An 18,512-nucleotide genomic window follows, 5' to 3' on the forward strand; every position below is an offset into this window, starting at 1 on the left:
ATTTTGTAGATTTGTTTAAATCAATATGCATTTAATTAAGCACTTAACCTCTGCCAGGCAAAGGTGCTAAACACTTTCAACATAAAGGCAAAAAACAGTCTCTGCCCTCAAGGAGCTTACATTTTAATGGGGGAGACTATACAATCAACTATGTACATACAAGATGGATAAATTAGAAGCAATTTCAGAGGAAAGATACTAGCATTAAAGGGATCAGAAAAAAAAAACTCTTCAGAAAAGTGAATTTGAACTGAAGGGAGCTAGGGAAGTCAGATGGAAGAAGAGGGCAGAGGGAGGGCATTCCAGGCATGGAGGATAACCACTGAAATTGGGAGACGGTATGTCATTTTGGAGAAACAGCAAAAAGGTCAGTGTTGCTGGATCATGGATTATGTGGTAAAGTAAAAGGAAGACTGCAAAGGCAGGAAGAGGCCACCTTGTGAAGACCTTTAAAAGCCAAGCAAATGATCTCTATGGATCCTGGAGATCATAAGGAGTCAGTGAAATTTACTGTGTAGGTGAGCAACAATCAGACCTGAACTTTAGGAGAATCACTTTGGCGACTCAGTGAATTACAAGACTCAGTCTTGTGTAAGGAGAGACTTGAGACAGGGAAAAACAAACCAAAAGCAATTATTTCAAACTATATATATGAATGAATAAATATTTGTTTACCACTTATTATGTATTATTCTAAGGCCTGGTGATACTAACACAAACATGAGTCCCTCTGTGACTTGAAAAAGCTTAAATTCTAATAAAGGAGTCACATACCCTTCCCTTGGGTAAGGGTGGGGGAGACCTCTGTAAGGGAAAGATATTTTGGCCTGTGAAATCACTCAGCAAGGTGAGTAGAGCAATAAAGTAAACTACTGATGTACTCCTTTCAGAGATAGGGTTGATTTAATTACAATTCTCAGAGGAAAAGATAAAAAAGAGATAGTGGTGGGGGAGGGATAAATGCTGAGCATTTGCTGCTTAGCAGCAGGAAGAAAATGTCCTATGTGAACATAAGGAAACAGCATTCAAGGCAGTATAGAAATGAATAAATTTAGTTCATCCTAGACACATCTCTGGTGATTCAGACTGGAAGTTAGAACAGGAGTAGAAGCGATGGTAATGTGTTTAAGTTAATAAAGCTTAAGGAAGCTTGAAAACACTTGGAATATCCTGTGTTTTTGGATTCAGATTCTGCTTCTGACCATATTAGCTATTCCTCTCAGATTTTTTTTTTTGATCTACAAATTTGGTAAGGTGCAATAATTGTGTTTCAGGAGGGAGCTGAGGACTAAAGCTATGAATATGGAGACTATCAACATAGATGTAGGCAATAGTTGAAACCAGGAGAATGAACAAGAAATCTTGGAGAGACGGTAGATCACAGAAAGGAGGACAGAGCCTTGAGGCATTCTTTTACTGAGGGAAAAGGAAGTGGCATCAGCAATGAAGACAAAAAAATGAGGTCAGATTAGCAACAGAAAAACCTAGATGGCACTAAGAAAAAAGGAGTTTCAAGGATGAGGAGGTCAATAGCATTAAATGATAAATTAGAGCTAAAGAAAATAAGTGTATTGGATTGGATGATAGGGGAGGGAGTACAGTATGGGGTAAATAAAGTATATTGAACTTAAAAGGCATATATTTAAATTCTGCTCTCCTATATGCTGGGTGACATTGGGAAAATCCTTTAACCTTTTTGGTCTTCATTTCCTTCATTTGTAAAATGAAGATAATAGTATTTGAAGACCTGCCTTACCAGATTATTGTAAAGAAAGCACTTTGCAAACATGTAAGTACTATAGAAACAAGAGCCATTATTCTTCTTATCTGTGTAAAGAGAAGAGAAGACTAGATTATTTCTACTGCCTTCCTTCTCTAAATCCAACTATGCTAAGGTGCTGGGAGAAATCAATTTCATCAAAGTGATTAGGATATAAGCTCAATTATATCAATTTTAAGAATATGTTGGTGGTGAGGAAATGGAAGTAGTAAATGAAGACTATACTGTTGACAACTTTGGAAGTGATAGGGAGAAAAAAAGGATGGTATTTTGAGAGGATAGGTCCAAATTGCTGGAATTTGTACTGTTTTATTTTTGTTGTTATTCAATCACTTTTCTGTGGAGTCTGACTTTGTGACCCCATTTGGGGTTTTCTTGGTATAGGCACTAGAGTGTTTTGCCCAATTTCCTTGTCCATCTCATTTAACAGATAAGGAAACTGAGACAAATAGTGTTAAGTGACTTGCCCAGGAGCACACAGCTAGTAAGTGTCTGAGGCTAGATTTGAACTCAAGAAAATGGGTCTTCCTGACTCCAAGCCCATCACTCTAGCCACTGTACCACCTATATAACTCTATCTCTGTCTCTATCTATCATCTATTTACATCTATACTTAAACTTATCTCTCTATACACATAGATACACATTTGGATATGGTAGACATCTATATGATATAGATAGAGACAGACATAAATATATGCATATGTATATATAAATATATGTATATCTATATTTACATATCTATATCAGATAATTTATATTTTCCTCTATTTTAGCTATATACAGACACCTATATAGATATACATAGAAAGATATATGTCTGAACCTATCCATTTATTTGTAGCTATAGATATGTAAAATATATTTATAATATTATTAGTTTGCAAATCTATATGTATTTATATATACATGTAGATATAGAGGTAGAGATAGATATATAGTTATATAAATATATTTATTTAGAGACAGGTGTAGTATATTTCTACATCAATGTTTATATATACATTTGAATATAGGTAGGCATTTACATAGTAATAAAAATACAGACATGTAACTATATACTTGTGCACATATATATATTTATATCTATGTATATATGTGTATAACCATGTCTTTACATGTCTATAGATACAGATCTGAATATAGATATGAAAATACAAATTGACATAAATCAATATATTTCTATATGCATATCTGTATCTGTATATATATGAAGTATGTGTACATATTCATATATAACATCATTATATATGCATATATGCATAAGCAGGTATAGATATAAAGCTAGACATATGTCTATGTCTGCATCAATGTCCTTGGCTAACTCTGTCTCTATATATTATCACTATTTTTTAGTGGAGGATATTTAGGCAGGCAGAAGATAAATGACTTGCTTAAGTCACATAGGTAATAAATGTCTCAGGTCTTCCTGACTCTAGGTCCAGCACTCTATCCACTCTATTCACTTAGCTGCCTATCATAAGAGAAGAGAGAAGAAAAAGCAAATGACTGAAGATAAAGATTTTCTTTTTTTTAACTTGTTTTTTTCAGCAATAGAAGAGAGTGTGGCTATAGAGATATAATAGAATCTTAATATTAGAGATCATCTAGTCTCATTTGAAATGTGGACTTTCTATGAAACCCCTGACAAATTGGAAGGGAAAATAGTAACAATCTATAGTTACTCTCTGCTAACAGGTTCCTTTTCCATTCCCCTAGAAAACCACAACCTTTTGCTGCTCAAATGTGTATCATTACAATATGCTTCCTCTCTCTGTCTCTGACTGTCTCTCTCTTCACCCAATGAAAAACAATCTCTCCCTATTGTGTATTAAGACAATTTTATTTATTCCGTTGACCCCAACAATCCCCTCTATATTGTGGACTCCAATATCTATATCTTTAATCTGTCTCCTATGCTCCAGTCCTACATATACAGACAGATGCCTACAGTAATATTTATCCCTCTACAATGTCTTGTCAGAATTTAAGATTTGATGTGTTCAAAATAGGACTCATCATCTCCCACAAACCACTATTTTTCTATTTATGAGGACTTAAAAACTTGGATTTTTTTGGTATTGTTTTACTATTCCATCTCCTTTGCTTTTCCACACTCAATCAGTTGTCATAGGGATTAATATCTCTTACAGCAGCCCCATCATTTCCATTTCTATTTCCATCACACCAATTTAGTCTGCTATTTCTTCTCCCCTTCCTTTCTATTAAAAAAAAAGAACAAAAAAGAATTAAATGTCTACTGTATGAAAGGTCCTTTGAAGACAAAGCTCCTTCTTCTTCCTCCCTTATGTGATAGTTATAAGTTTATAATTCATAGAATCAAATATTTAGAGGTTGATAGGACCATAGTATTTGTTTAGTTTTACCCACATTGAAATGAAATTATGTACTCACAAGTCATCATACATTTACAAAGGGATGTATACTTTGCCCTAACTATAACTATCACTAACTATAACTACACTTTACCCTAAACTCTAACTAACTTTGCCCTAACTATAACATACAGTAAAAATTCAGTGGCACTTAGTTTCTATGCATGTGACCTCTGTTTCCATCTGGAAATGCACCTTGGTCAGTAGATCTTCAGGGTATGGTGACTCAGGAGGTCTTGGGCCAACACCAAGTCTGAGAGGAATAGACTTCATGTGGCTCGGACATTTTATGCACCTAGATGACCAGAAAACTGACAAGGAAGCTGGAGTCAATTAAGTCCCAGGGGCAGCTTTATCTCCTTTTAGGTAAATAAAGCCTCCTCATGATGTGAGTAGGAGGAAATAAATTACCAGGGTAATGCTGGTCCTATCATAATAATATTGCATTTGTAATCCAATCACTAAATTCCACAGTTAGGGGGGAGTTAGATGGCCAAACTATACCTGAAAAAGTCTTCTACAATATCCCTTACTTGTATTCATCCAGAAACCACCTAAAATTCTCTGGTGATGGGGAACTCACTGCTTCCTTACAAGATCCCATTCTACCTTTTGGGCAAGTCACGTATTAGGCAGATGAATCAATTCATTTTTGAACTCCACAAACTGAATTTTAGAATTACAGGTATACCTCCATAAATGTGTTTTTCCCAGTAAAGTCTTGGAACATATAATTTGAAGGCTGAACCTTACCTCATGCTGGAAGTAAGACTGAGTTTCAAAGCGTATTAGAAGTAAACATGCTCATGTAATTACTGCTTGATCCTCAGCTTTTATGCTTTTGGCAAATACAATCTATCAAATTGGGATCTGTACTAAAACAATAACAACACATCAGCACAGTCTGTGTCTGAAAGTGATACAACTAACTCTATTTCTTTAAGACATACTTTGTAACCCCATTTTATGCATAAATCAAATAGTTTTCTCTTTCCCATCACGGAAATCTAAGTTAGGACATTTTAGCAAAGCTTTTGTTAGTATTAACACTTCTGCATAGAAGCCTCTGGTAAGTCTTTTCCATCCATTTTGCCACCAAAGGGGATACACATAGGAGTTCACTCCAATCCCTTGAACTCTTGACTCAAAATTCCTAACCCAGGGTTTGTCATAAGGAGCACGGATGTCAAACAGAGGCTTTCGGCAGGGATAAAAGCAAGAGCCCATGTGTGAGCTGGCTGAGAGGCTGCACACCAGCAGTCCCCACCCACGCTGAGCATACAGACCTTCTCTTCCTTCTACCTCAACAATTAGATTGTGGAGAACTTCTAAAGTGGTAAGAGGGGTAGAAGTTCTTTTATACCTTTTTTTTTTTCAGAGAGAGAGAGAGAAGGAGGGAGGGAGAGAGAGAAAGAGGGAGAAGGAGAGGGAGAGAGAGACACACAGAGAGAAAGAGAGAGAGAGAGAGAGAGAGAGAGAGAGAGAGAGAGAGAGAGAGAGATGAGGTGATTTTGACCAATATTTCCACACTCTTTTCATAGCTTTATTTGCACAGATGTTTTCTGCCAAGCCCTGTCATCAAGAAAGGGCTGCATTTAGTTTTCTTTTATTTCATTTTTTCCTTTTTTTTTCTTTTTGCTTAAGACCAAACAATTCAAAGAAATTATAAACAGTAAATCTGGTAAGCTGAAGGTCAAGCCCAGTGAATTGTAGAGTTTGTACTTTTCAGGTTTAATATTAGGATCTTATAAATTTCTAGTTATTTTTAACCTTTTCATAAAGGCAGGTTTGAAAGAAAAACAATTTCATCAAGTCTTGCTAAATAAATCTTTGAGGTGTTTTGTTATATATACTTTTTCATTTTATTGGCAAAAATGTACACCCAAAAAGTCACAATAACCTACTGATTTTTCTTTTGAAAACAGTCTCACCACTGAAAGGTTAAGTTACTGGGCCCAAAGATAAAGTTCCTTGAGTTAAAAGACTTCAGGAAACTCCAGTACTTCCCAATGATACTGCTCCCCATGCATCAATGCCAGATGTAACTCCAGTTTTCTGGGGTTTTTTTGAGTACGAATTCACTTGATATCTATTGAAACCAAATTCTGCAGCCAGACTAACACCACATTTATCATTGGCAGGTATAAATCTTAGAATAGTCTGTCAGCCCTCAGTTAGGTTAGTGAGTGGCTTGCAGTTAGTATTTTTTTGTATATTATATATAAACCAAGGAAGTCTAAGATTAGAAAAAGGATGTTGCCTCAGGATAGTTGTTTACACAGTCTTAACTTAGGGCTTATGGCAATGTTTTCTTTGCAGCCTTCAGTGTTGTTCCCCCTGGACACATAGAGGACACACCTTCTGTACCCTCTCCCCTGCACTGTCCCCCAAAACATTCTTCCCACCCGTGGTTGTAAGTGGATTCATGTTCCAACTTCTCCTAGAGCTTTCCTTCCCACACTTAGAGTTCTGAATTCTTGCAGAGCAGCTCACAGTTGTTCTGTTGGGCAATTAGTCACATATAATTTTCTTAATTATAGGTTAAGCTCTGACATGTGTCTATCGAATGAAGGTCGTGTTTTTATTTATTTATTTAGTCCTTAAGCTAAGGTAGGAGGGGATATTAGGCACCACCAAAGTCTTCTGTTTCACGTAATCCTATCCTTTACCATAAAAGCAATAGCGTTTTTAGTAAATATTTTCTGGACTCTGAAGGTTGGACTTTTGGTTGGTTTGTGGGTCACTTTAAGAATAAATGTGTGTATTTTTAATATCTGTATAGCTCCTTAAAGCCTATAATATGTTTTACATACAACACCTTAGCCAAAACTTACAACCACCCATTGAATTAAGTACTGTAGGTATTATAATCTCTATGGTTTTGATGAAGAAACTGCAGCTAGAAAGTTTAACTTGCCTAGAGTAATACTGCTAGTAAATAATAGAGGTGAGATTTGAATCCAAGTTTTGCCTTATTCTAAGGCTGGCATTCTAACTACCACACCATACTGCCTCTCGAGGCAATGGTGCAGTAACAATTTTCCTTTACTATGATCACAATCGAAAGTTTTTGCTAATTTATGTTGGTCAGAAAGGATTTCAAAATGGTCTCTTCCAAAAAAAAAAAACATTTTAACAAATGCTTACTAGGGAAGGCAAAGACTCCCTAGATGTTACCTAGGTAAACTTTTAATGGAAGTGATCTGTCTTTAGCACAATTTCAGTGATCCTTTTGGTGATTCCCTAGATGTTCAATCCACATGGTACAGGCTATACCAGAGTATAGAAAATACATCACAGTTCTTCCCTTATCCCCACTGGAAATTATCCATCCTCTACCAGGCGTGGGGAACCTGTGGTTTTGAGGTCACATGTGACCTTCTAGGTCCTTGGATGCAGCCTTTTGATTGAGTATAAATTTTACAGAACAAATTCTTTTGTTAAGAAGATTTTTCCTATGAAGTTTGAATCAGTCAAAGGACCACACTTTAGGACCTAGAGGACCACATGGGCCTTGAGGCCATAGGCTCCCCATCCCTGCATACCATGGCTTCGGAACTCTGTTCTCTCAATGTGATAATAGGTACATAATAGGTCAATTTGAATAGCATCTATGAAGACATATTTTAGTGGATCTGTGATCTCATAAATGAGGTTAGTTACTCCATCCTCTAGAACAGATTGAAACCCACCCATTCCTTTTCATCTTGTCTGATTCACTTCTATGAATCATTGTGAGAGGATTTACTGAATTTACTAGAAGTATTCTTTACTTCTTTTCATATTTTGTGACTCTAGTATAGCTGTCTAACTATTATCCCTAAAATTTTGCAACTTGACTGACAACAAATATTCTGGTTATACATATCCTAGATCAATGGTGTCAAACTCAAATAGAAATGGGGGGCACTAAATTGTACATAAGAATTAATGTTAGCCACATATTGACTTAGGAAACCCCATATTAACATTATGTTTTATCATATATATACATATATAATATATATAGCCTATATATATGTATATTGTTAACTATTTCCTAATTATATTTTACTGGTTCAGGCTGCACTTGGAAGTGTTGCAGTCTAAAATGCATGCCATGGGCTATATATTCAACATATCTATCCTAAGTGATAAATTTTATGCTATTTTTTGAATATAAATTATCACTATTAATAGTCTTCTACTTATTTAGAGCCCTCAAGAGTCTTTATAGTTTGAGTCAACTGCAGTACACATAAAATGAGTAAACCATTGTCATAGAGTAACCATGTGCTGTATGAAGTTCAAATAGAAAAAGGATTCCCATGGGGTGGAGCCAAGATGGCAGAGTAGAAGCACGAACTTCCTGTGGCTCCGGCTTCCACCTTCCCCAATCCATGTAAAAAGGGGACTCTAAACAAACTTTGGATCTGCAGAACCCACAAAATGACACAGAGAAGCTAACCTCCCGCTGAAGACAGCCCGGGCAGGCCTGCAGGAATCCAGTGCAGTGCTCTGGGAGCCGAGCCCAGCCCCACTCTGAGGCTTTAACCCCAGGGGTGCCTGACCAGCCACCAGCCAGAGGGACTCCAGAGTAGCAGCAGCTGTGGCCTTTTCCAGATTTATCAACACATGGATGCGAAGGACAAAGTGAGAGGTCAGTGCAGTCTAGACTTTGGGACCAGTAAGTGGGAGTGCGTGGCTTTTGCCCCCCGGGGCAAGAAGCCACTGAGACACAGCCACAGCCAGCCAGCACCATGTGGCAGCTTCAGCTCCTGGACTGTGGGGTGTAGGGGAACCAAGCACCAGTCTGAGGGGTAATCTCTCTTGCTTTAACCTTCTTGGATCTGGACTGCAGTCTAGAAGTGGAGGTCCTGGGGTGTGTGTCCAGCTTGCCAGGGTGTGTGGAGACCTCAGAGAGAGCACCCATTTACCATGTTTCTCCGATAATAAGATACTGTCTTATTATTTTTTTTGGAAAGAAAAACACCAGAGGGCTTATTTTCAGGGAAGGGCTTATGTTGTCCTGCCTCAGCTCTCCTCCGGGGCACTGCTCTCAATGGCGCTAGCAAGCAAATCACTGGGGAAGAACAGGATGACGCGCTCACTGCTGCAGCTCTGATTGGATGCAGCTCTGAGTGCAGCATGCGTTTCACAGGGGGGGAGGGAACGGTGCATACAGAGGGTACCGTAATGTAGCGTGTAGCACAGGGGATCGATCACCTTCACTACAGTAGCAATCTCAATAGGGCTTATTTTCGGGGGAGGGCTTATTTTAGAGGAATCTTACACAGTAAGGGGAGGGCTTATTTTCGGGATAGGTCTTATTATCGGGGAAACACGGTAATACCTCTGGCAGCTGAGAAAACCCCAGCATTTGGGACGAAAGCTCCCCTGTCTGGTGGCAGAGTCCTACTGTGGCAAAAAGACCAAAAGTCAAGTAATTGAGTGGCAAAATGAGCAGGCAAAGGAAACAAAGCAGACAGAAGATTCCAACATTAGATTCCTATTTTAGGGACAAAAAGGAGCAAAGCATGGAACAGGAGGAAAACAGTGAAGTCATAACTCCTGCACCAAAAGCTTCAAAGGAAAATACAAGTTTGATACAGGCCATAGAGAATCTTAAGAAGCAGATAAGAGAAGTGGAGGAAAAATTAGAAGAGAAATGAGAACAATGCAAGAAAATTATGAAACGAGAGTCAACAGCCTGACTGAGGAAAATAATACCTTAAAAAATAGACTGACTCAAATGCCAAAAGAGGCTCAAAAAGGCAATGAGGAGAAGAATGCCTTAAAAAGATGAATTTGCCAGATGGAAAAAGAATCTCAAAAGCTCACTGAGGAGAAATATTGCTTCAGAATTAGATTGGAGCAAATGGAAGCTAATGACTTTATGAGAAATCAAAATGCTGTTAAACAGATCCAAACAAATGAAAGAATAGAAGGCAATGTGCAATATCTCATGGGAAAAACCACTGACCTGGAAAATAGATCCAGGAGAGACAATTTAAAAATTATTGGACTACCTGAAAGCCATGACCAAAGTAAGAACCTAGAAATCATCCTCCAGGAAGTTCTCAAAGAAAACTGCGCTGATGTTTTAGTACCAGAGGGCAAAATAGAGGTTGAAAGAATCCACCGATTACCTCCTGAAAAAGATCCCCAAAAGAAAACTCCTAGGATTATAGCCAGGTTCCAGAATTCCCAGATTAAGGAAAGAATATTACAAAGCAGCCAGGAAGAAACAATTTGAATATTGTGGAAACACAATCAGGATAACCCAGGATCTGGCAGCTTCTACACTGAGGGATTGAAAGGCTTGGAATATGATATTCTGAAGATCAAAGGAGCTGGGATTAAAACCAAGAGTCACCTACCCAGCAAAACTGAATATCATGTTTCAGGGGAAAATATGGTCATTCAGTGGAATAGAGAACTTTCAAGCATTCTTGCTGAAAAAAAAAAAAACCAGAGTTGAATAGAAAATTTGATGTTCAGATACAAGAAGCAAGAGAAGCATGAGAAGGTAAACAGGGAAAAGAAATCATAAGGAAGTTATCAAAGTTGAACTATTAACATTCCTACATGGAAAAACAATAATTTTAACTTATGATACTTTTCTCAGTAGTTGAAGGGATTAGAAATATATATATGAGGGTATATGGGCATATGAATACATATGTGAATGTGTGTATATATGTTTACAGGTACACATAGATAAAGGACACAGGGCCAATTTAACAGGAAGGAATGATACTTAAAAGGTGAAATTAAGAGGTGAGAGGAATATAATGAGAGGAGATGGGGAGAGACAGATTGGGGTAAACTATCTCATACAGAAGAGGCAAGGGAAAATGGCTACAATGGAGGGGAAGAATAGGAAGGCAAAAGGGAGTGGGTCAACCTTATTCCCATTGAATTTGGCTTGAGGAGGGAATGAAATACACACTAAATAGGGTATCTCACCCTCCATGAGAGTAGGGGGGGAAGGGGATGAAAGGGGGGATAGGAGGGAGGGAAATATAGTCATTCTTTTATAATATATCTACTATGTTATTGTTTTGCATTAGCCACACATGTACAACCTACACTGAACTGCTTATCTTCCCAGTAAGCATGGGTAACAAGGAAGGAAGGGAATGAATCTAGAATTGAAAGTTTTAAAATCAAATATTCAAATATATATATATGTGTGTGTGTGTGTGTGTGTGTGTGTATATACTATTATTAATACCATCTTACATGTAATTGGGAAATAAGATATACAGGCACTGAGGCATAGAGATCCACTGGAAAAGTCGAAAGGGGTATGGGAGAAAATATGGGAGAGGTCATATTGGAGGAGGGAGTCCTGTGAGACTGCTATTTTGTGGTGGTGGGTAGGGGAAAAACAGGAAGAAAATTTGTAACTCAAAATCTGGTAGAAACAAATGATGTAAATCAGAAGTTAATAAATCATTAAAAAAAACAAAAAAAAGAAAAACGATTCCCTATTCAAGGTTAATGTTCTCTACATATATTGATTCATGGACAACATTATGTTGCTCACATCAAGCCCAGGGATATGATTGGTCATTCTTAATGAGGTCCAAGTCTATTTAAACCACATCAGTCTAGCCATTTATAATGGAAAAACAAAGTGAATGAAAAGACATATTGCCCAGCTAATGGCATTCTTTTGAATAGGTGACTCATTGAGCTAATCCATTCCTTGGACATACGGACAATGAATTGGTTGCAGACTTGAATTAATAGAGATCAAGTCGGATTGAGTTTAGAGAAAGTCACAGAACTCTCAATACTCAAGCAATTTGATGCCATAAAAGTAAATGTTATTAACATCAATGTAATCCTAGTTATGTTACATTGCTGTGAATCACAGAACATCACCAACTCAGAAGAATCCAAGTTGCAAATTAATTTTAACTCACTTGAAGTGCATGTTTTGAAGACTCTATGACTAATAATGGTAGAATTTTCAAGTAGAAAATTGGATATATATGCATAATTAGATAGGTTCTGAAATTATTTCATGGATTTAGTTGATGGTCTACTTTGCCTAAATGAAGGCCTAATAAATTCTTAGAAAAGTTAATACAGGGACAGCTAGGTGGCACAGTGAATATAGCACCGGCTCTGGAATAAGGAGGACCTGACTTCAAAAGCGGTCACAGAGTCACTTAACCCTAATTGTCTTCCCTTCCTCCCCTGCAAAAAAAAGTTAATACAGCTTCCTGAGCTATTAATTTATGTCCAAGAAGCAGCTTATTACTAGGAGAGTCTGTAGTTCTTAATTGCACAGATAGCTCTGGTTGGATTACATATTGAAAGGATGAAATGAAATGGATGAAGTAAAAGAAAATTTTTTAATGAGCAAAGCACTGTGCTAAAGGCTACAATAGAAAAGAAAACACAAAGTTAGTCCCTGTCCTCAAGGAGTTTATATTCTAGGGAAGAGAAAACCAAAAAGGGTAACTGTTCAGGGAGTAGCACTTTGGTCCATAAAATTACAGATGTTAGAAATGAGGTCATAGGTCATTATGTTGACAAATCTCATTATGTTGACAAATCTCATTTAGAGATAATGGATTTGTCCCTGGTTCCTGGTTCCAGAAGCGGGAAGAGAGAAGGAAAGGACACAATGGCAGTGGCAAAGTGGCTGGCAAGGAGGAGAGAGCCAGGAATTTGGGAGAGAAGTGATAGCTTAAGCATGGTAGTGGCTGGGGCTTTCTTGAAATAGTAGTCAGGGAGAGAAATTCGCCAATTAAGAGGGATAGGGAAGAGGTTTCTCCAGAGTGATGAGGAAAAAATTTCTAGAGAACAGAGAGAATAGGGAAATCTTCTTTTAACAAATACTTATTAAACATTTCCAATATGAATTACATTATGTTAGGCATATCAAAATTCAGGCATGCAGATGCAATCGACAGATGAAAAATAAAAACAGCTTATAGATCAAAAGAACAAACGTTATATCCTTCCCAATACACTATCAGACATGAAGAAAGCACATCATAGTACACAGATCAGGAGCCTTCTGTTCTAGTTCTAGTTATCTGACATTAGGCAAAATATTTCCTCTCTCACCTCTGTATCCTTATCCACAAAAGGAGATTGAATTTAATGATCTCTACATTTCTAGTATTCTCCGAATGATGGAAAGGAGTTATAACATTAAAGACCGATATTCTCTTTCATTCCACTCTGGTAGATTAGATATCCATTTACCCTATGATACACTTGACCATATTTTTGTTTTACCCATGGCAGATTATGGAATAAAACAGTCAAGAACACCCCTGAGGAGATTTACTTTTGCTGGCAGGATGTCAAAATTGCATTGATGAATTATGATGCATAATAACATTATACCAGGGAAGGAAAATGCTTTACCATATGGTTTTTTTACCACAGTATTGCATATCTCATACTGTGAACAAGATTTTTTCCCCTTAAAGAACTGGAGGGAAAAGAGGTATCTATTGCTGCTTTGTGCCAACTGGCTTTTGCTCCCTTTTCACTTTCTCCTAATTATAACCTTTTGCCTGTTCAGATATGCATGATCACAATCTATGTCAATACATTTTGGTTCTGCCTCTTCTCTCCTGTCTCTTTCTCTTGTTGAAAATAAGCCTCACTATTGTGTATTAAGATAATATAATCTACTCCTCTCACCTTAACAATCCCCTCTATGCTGGTCATCCAAAATCTATATTTCTAATCTATCTTCTATGTTCTAGTCGCACATTTCCAAATGCCTGCAGTAATATTCATTTGTTGACAATGTCCTATCAACACTTCAAATTTGATATGTTCAAAATAGAACTCATCATCTTCCTCTGCAAACCTATTCCTTCTGATTTCCTTATATCTCTTAACGGTATCAATATCCTAGTAGTTATCAGAGCTTAAGAACTTGGAATCGTTTTGACTATTCTGTCTCCTTTACTTTCCACACTCAATAAATTGTGCCAAAGTTAATCTCTCTTATAAAAGTCCCATCATTTCTATTTGCACTGCCACCACTCCAGCTTAGGCTGTCATTTCTTCCACTTCCCCCCATTCAAGAAACTAGTATTAAATACCTAGTGCATGCAAGTTACTTTGAAGACAAAAGTCCTTCCTTCTCTCCCACAATATGAGATATAGTTATTAGTTTACAATTCGTAGAACCAAATATATAGAGCTAGACAAGACCCAAGAAATTATTTAGTCTTATCCACTCGTCCTATGGATGAGAAAACTGTAACCCATGGTACTTAAAACCCAGGTACTTAGATGCTAAGTCCAATGCTCTTTCCATTGAACTATGCTTGCCTCCCCAAATAGCAAATGTCAAAGCATAATACTGCTTTCACTTATGTGATTTATATTAATTTATGCTGTTTTGTGCATATGTAAAACAACATAAGTCCAACTGCTCTTTCTAATTAGACCATAATGTATATGGCCATAAGGCACACGTATATGTGAAAAGAAGTCAGTAATATGTCATTGTTTCTTGCCTATGCTCTTGTAACTGATCTCTCCCAAATGGAATATATCTGGGAGTATGCTGGTATTTAACACCTGGCTTTCTAAAACAAAATATACATATAAAAATGACATACTTTTTAAGTTTAAGTGTATTTTTTTTAGCATTTTCTCCATGGTTTTCTTCAGTCTAGACAATGAAGAAAACAATAATTAAAGATGTGGTTTGTTGCATTTGCTAATTTCCAAAGTATAAATGCTCACCATAAAAATTAAACAATCATCTCTCTCAACATGGCATAAGTCAGATTTAGCACATTACTGATCTATCCTACAACAACATTGCCAATTTAAAATTCTAAAAATTACAGCTCAAATCATATCACTTGCCTGTTCAAAAACACAAAATCAAATCAAAACAAAAACATTCTCTGTGGTAAACTAAAGTAAGAATCTTTGTTGAATTATCTTAGGGAGAAGATCTCCCCTCAATCACTGGCATCAGGAAATTTGCTCCCCAAAATTTGGAGACAGAGTTAGCAGATCTTCAAGATATTTGATTATCCCTTGTTTCAGAGTGTTCTAGGAATTAGACCTTAGTGATCATCTCTTAATCTCATTTTGAACTTTGTTATGATACTCAGTTATGTTTTTGAGTTGATTAAGTTGTGAGTACCTTGACAGTTGTCACCAGATTTAATTTATCTCAGCTTCTTCCACGGTGCTCTGAAATACACTTTATAAAAGTTTATTGTGTGAATGAATAACCCATAGTTGCCATGTGGACTCATGCCTTCACTTACTCACTTTTCCTTACTACTGGGCATCTGGTAAGCATGCCGGTTTACTAGTCACAATCACCACTTGTCATAATCACCTGTTCCTGCCCAGACTGCCCACTAGAAACTAATAACCCCATTAATTATTATCAATATCTTGCCACTCTACAAGTAAGCCCACTGAAAAAACTGCCTGTACCCAATACCTATATTTCCTCTCCTTTTACTCTAGTTTAAGCCACCTATAGGCTGGTTTCTGACTTCATCATTAAACTGAAACTGCTTTCTCCAAAGTAACAAATGAACTCTTAATTGCCAAACCTACCCTTTCACTTGTTGATTTCTTTAACTCCCATGGAATCATTTATTATCACTATGCAGATGATTCCTAGGTTAATATGCATAGCCCTAGTCTCTCTCTCTCTCCTGAGCTCTAGTCCCACATCACCACTACCTACTGGACTTTCAAAACCTGGTGTCCCATAGGTGTCTCAAATTTGAGGTGTTAAAAAAAGAATTATCTTCACTACTTCACTTTCTCTCCATTTGAACTCTCCTATGATGGCTGATGGCATCACCCTACTTTGAGATCCTTTGACATCCTTGTTTCCCTCTCCAGAGGATCTGTCAATCTTTTAATATTCCTCCTAAAATAGGGCTTTTTGGAGTGAATAGAATATTCCAGGTATGGTCCAACCAAGATAGAGTAAAGTAGGACTGTCACCTCCCTAGCACTTTTTTTTTAATGTAACCTAAGATAAATTTCCCCAAGAAAACATCCATGGATTTTGTTTTCAAAAACAAATGTTTTTCTTCTTTACAACATGACTTATGTGAAAATATGTTTAATATGAATGTATATGTAGGGCCTATATCCAATTGCACACTGTCTTGGAGAGAGAGGGGGAGAAAATTTAAAACTGAAAAGCTTGTGGAACTGAATGTTTTTAACTAAAAATGGATTAAAAATTTAAAAAAAGGCGTTGAACTGGAGGCTACTTGAATATTACTTAGCAGCATAAGTTGTTTCTTCTGATATTAGACATAATTGATATTATATATTAGTACATATTCAATTCTTCTTCCCAATTTCAGCTTCCTAATTCCTCCACCAAACACTACATGTCTTACATTTTCCTCTGTAAGCAACTAATTGCTTTTTTTTTCCTAAAGAGATGAACACCCAGTTATGATTTACATTTATATAACACTTTGCTGGACAGGTATAGGGCAAATTTAAGGACAGTGCAAGGTCTCATCTTTTTAAAATATTATTTATTTATTTATTTTTAATGTTGTATTCTTCTTAATTTTGAGTTCCAGACTCCCTCCCTCCCACAGCTCCACTACCCACTGAGAAGGCAAGCAATGTGCTGTCACATACATGTGTGAAATCATTCAAAACATGCTTCCATATTAGACATATTGAAAAAAAGAGAAGAAAAAGAAAGTGAGAAAATTATACTTTAATTTGCCCTCAGTGTTCATCAGTTCTCTCTTTGGAGAGGGAATTTTTTATCATGAGTCCTTTAGAATTGTCTTGGATCACGGTATTGACCAGAGTAGCCAAGTTTTTCACAATTAATCATCATTACAATGTTGCTGTTACTGTGCATAATGATTTCCTAGTTCTTTTCACTTCACTTTGCATCTGTTTATACAGGGCAGTCATGTTTTGTTTCGTTTTATTTTTCCTCTTTCCTTCATCATTTCATATAGGATAATAGTACACCATCATAATCATATATGCCATAATTTATTCAGCCACTCCCCAATTGATGAACATACCCTCAATTTCTAATTCTTTGCCACCACAAAAAAGCTACTAAAATATTCTTGTACATTTAGGTGCTTTTTCTTTGATCTTTTTGGGGTACAGATGTGGATCAAAGGATCACAGCCCTTTGGGCATATTTCCAGATTGTTCTCCAGAATGGTAGGACCAGTTCACTACTTCATGAATAGTACATTAATATACATATTTTCCTTTATCCCCTCCTGCATTTGTCATTTCTGATAGATGTGAAGTCATATCTCTAAGTTGTTTCAATTTGCCTCTCTCTAATCAATAGTAATTTAGAACACTTTTTTTCATATGACTATAGATAATTTTAGTTTCTTCTTTTGAAAATTACCTGCTCTCATCCTTTGACTATCAATTGGGGAATGACAATTAATTTTAAAATTTTGACACAGTTCCCTATATATTTGAGAAATGGGGGCTTTACTGAAGAAACCTGCTATAAATTTTTTTTGCTAATACTTCATTGTTTAAGCAAAATGTAGTTTCCTTGATTATCTCTTTCAATTATGTATATTTTTGCTATTGCTTTGTCTGAAATCATGATTGCTATCCATGACATCTTCACTTCAGTTGAAGCAAAACAGACTCTGCTTCTACCCTTCATTTCAAGTCTTTTTGTGGTTTTCTGTTTCAAATGTGTCTCATACAAAATATATTGTTGGGTTCTGATATCCAATCCAATCTACTATCACTTCTTTTCTACGGCTTAGCTCATCCCATTCACATTCATAGCTATGACAACTAACTGCTCATTTCCTTCTATCCCATTTCCCTGTTTATCTTTTTTTCTCTCTTTTTATCCTGTACCTCCTTATAAGTCTATCTTACTTACAACCACTACCTCCTCCAATCCTCCTTCCTCCTCATAACCCCTTCCCATATATCTTATTCCCTTCCTCTCCTATCTCCTTATTAGGTAAGATAGATTTCTATATCAAACTAAGTGTGTTTATATATTCTTTCCTCTTTGAACCAATTCTGATGAGAGTGAGGTTCAAGCACTGCTTGACATCATCACCTCTATTATAAAAGCTCTTCCCTGTATACATCCTTTACAGAAGAAAAAATTGCCCCATTCAACTTCTCCCTTCTGCTTTCTCTCAGTGCACCCCTTTTTCTCTCCCCTACATTCTTTTCTGGAGATCATTCCAATATAATTTGACTCACACCAATGCCCTCTATCTATACCTTCTAACTGCCCTAAGAATGATAAAGTTCTTAGGACTTAATATCATCTTCCCGTATAGGAATATAAACAGTTAACTTCATTGAGTCCTTTTTGATTACTCTTTTGTGTT

At 36.7% G+C, this 18,512-nt stretch overlaps 1 long non-coding RNA gene across 1 annotated transcript in view; it reads left to right on the top strand.

Annotated features, from left to right (window-relative positions):
• The first annotated feature begins 5,289 nt into the window (after window positions 1–5,289).
• LOC138141874 (uncharacterized) overlaps window positions 5,290–18,512 on the top strand; it is a 74,849-nt gene continuing 61,626 nt past the window's right edge. The window contains exon 1 of the long non-coding RNA XR_011163294.1: window positions 5,290–5,512. This is a non-coding gene — a long non-coding RNA (uncharacterized lncRNA). The remainder of the gene's footprint in view (window positions 5,513–18,512) is intronic.

Source organism: Petaurus breviceps, unplaced genomic scaffold (genome assembly GCF_028583685.1).
Source record: "Petaurus breviceps papuanus isolate PSGF00001 unplaced genomic scaffold, PetGlider_PUasm1.0 90504, whole genome shotgun sequence".
In the NCBI taxonomy this organism is placed as follows: domain Eukaryota; kingdom Metazoa; phylum Chordata; class Mammalia; order Diprotodontia; family Petauridae; genus Petaurus; species Petaurus breviceps.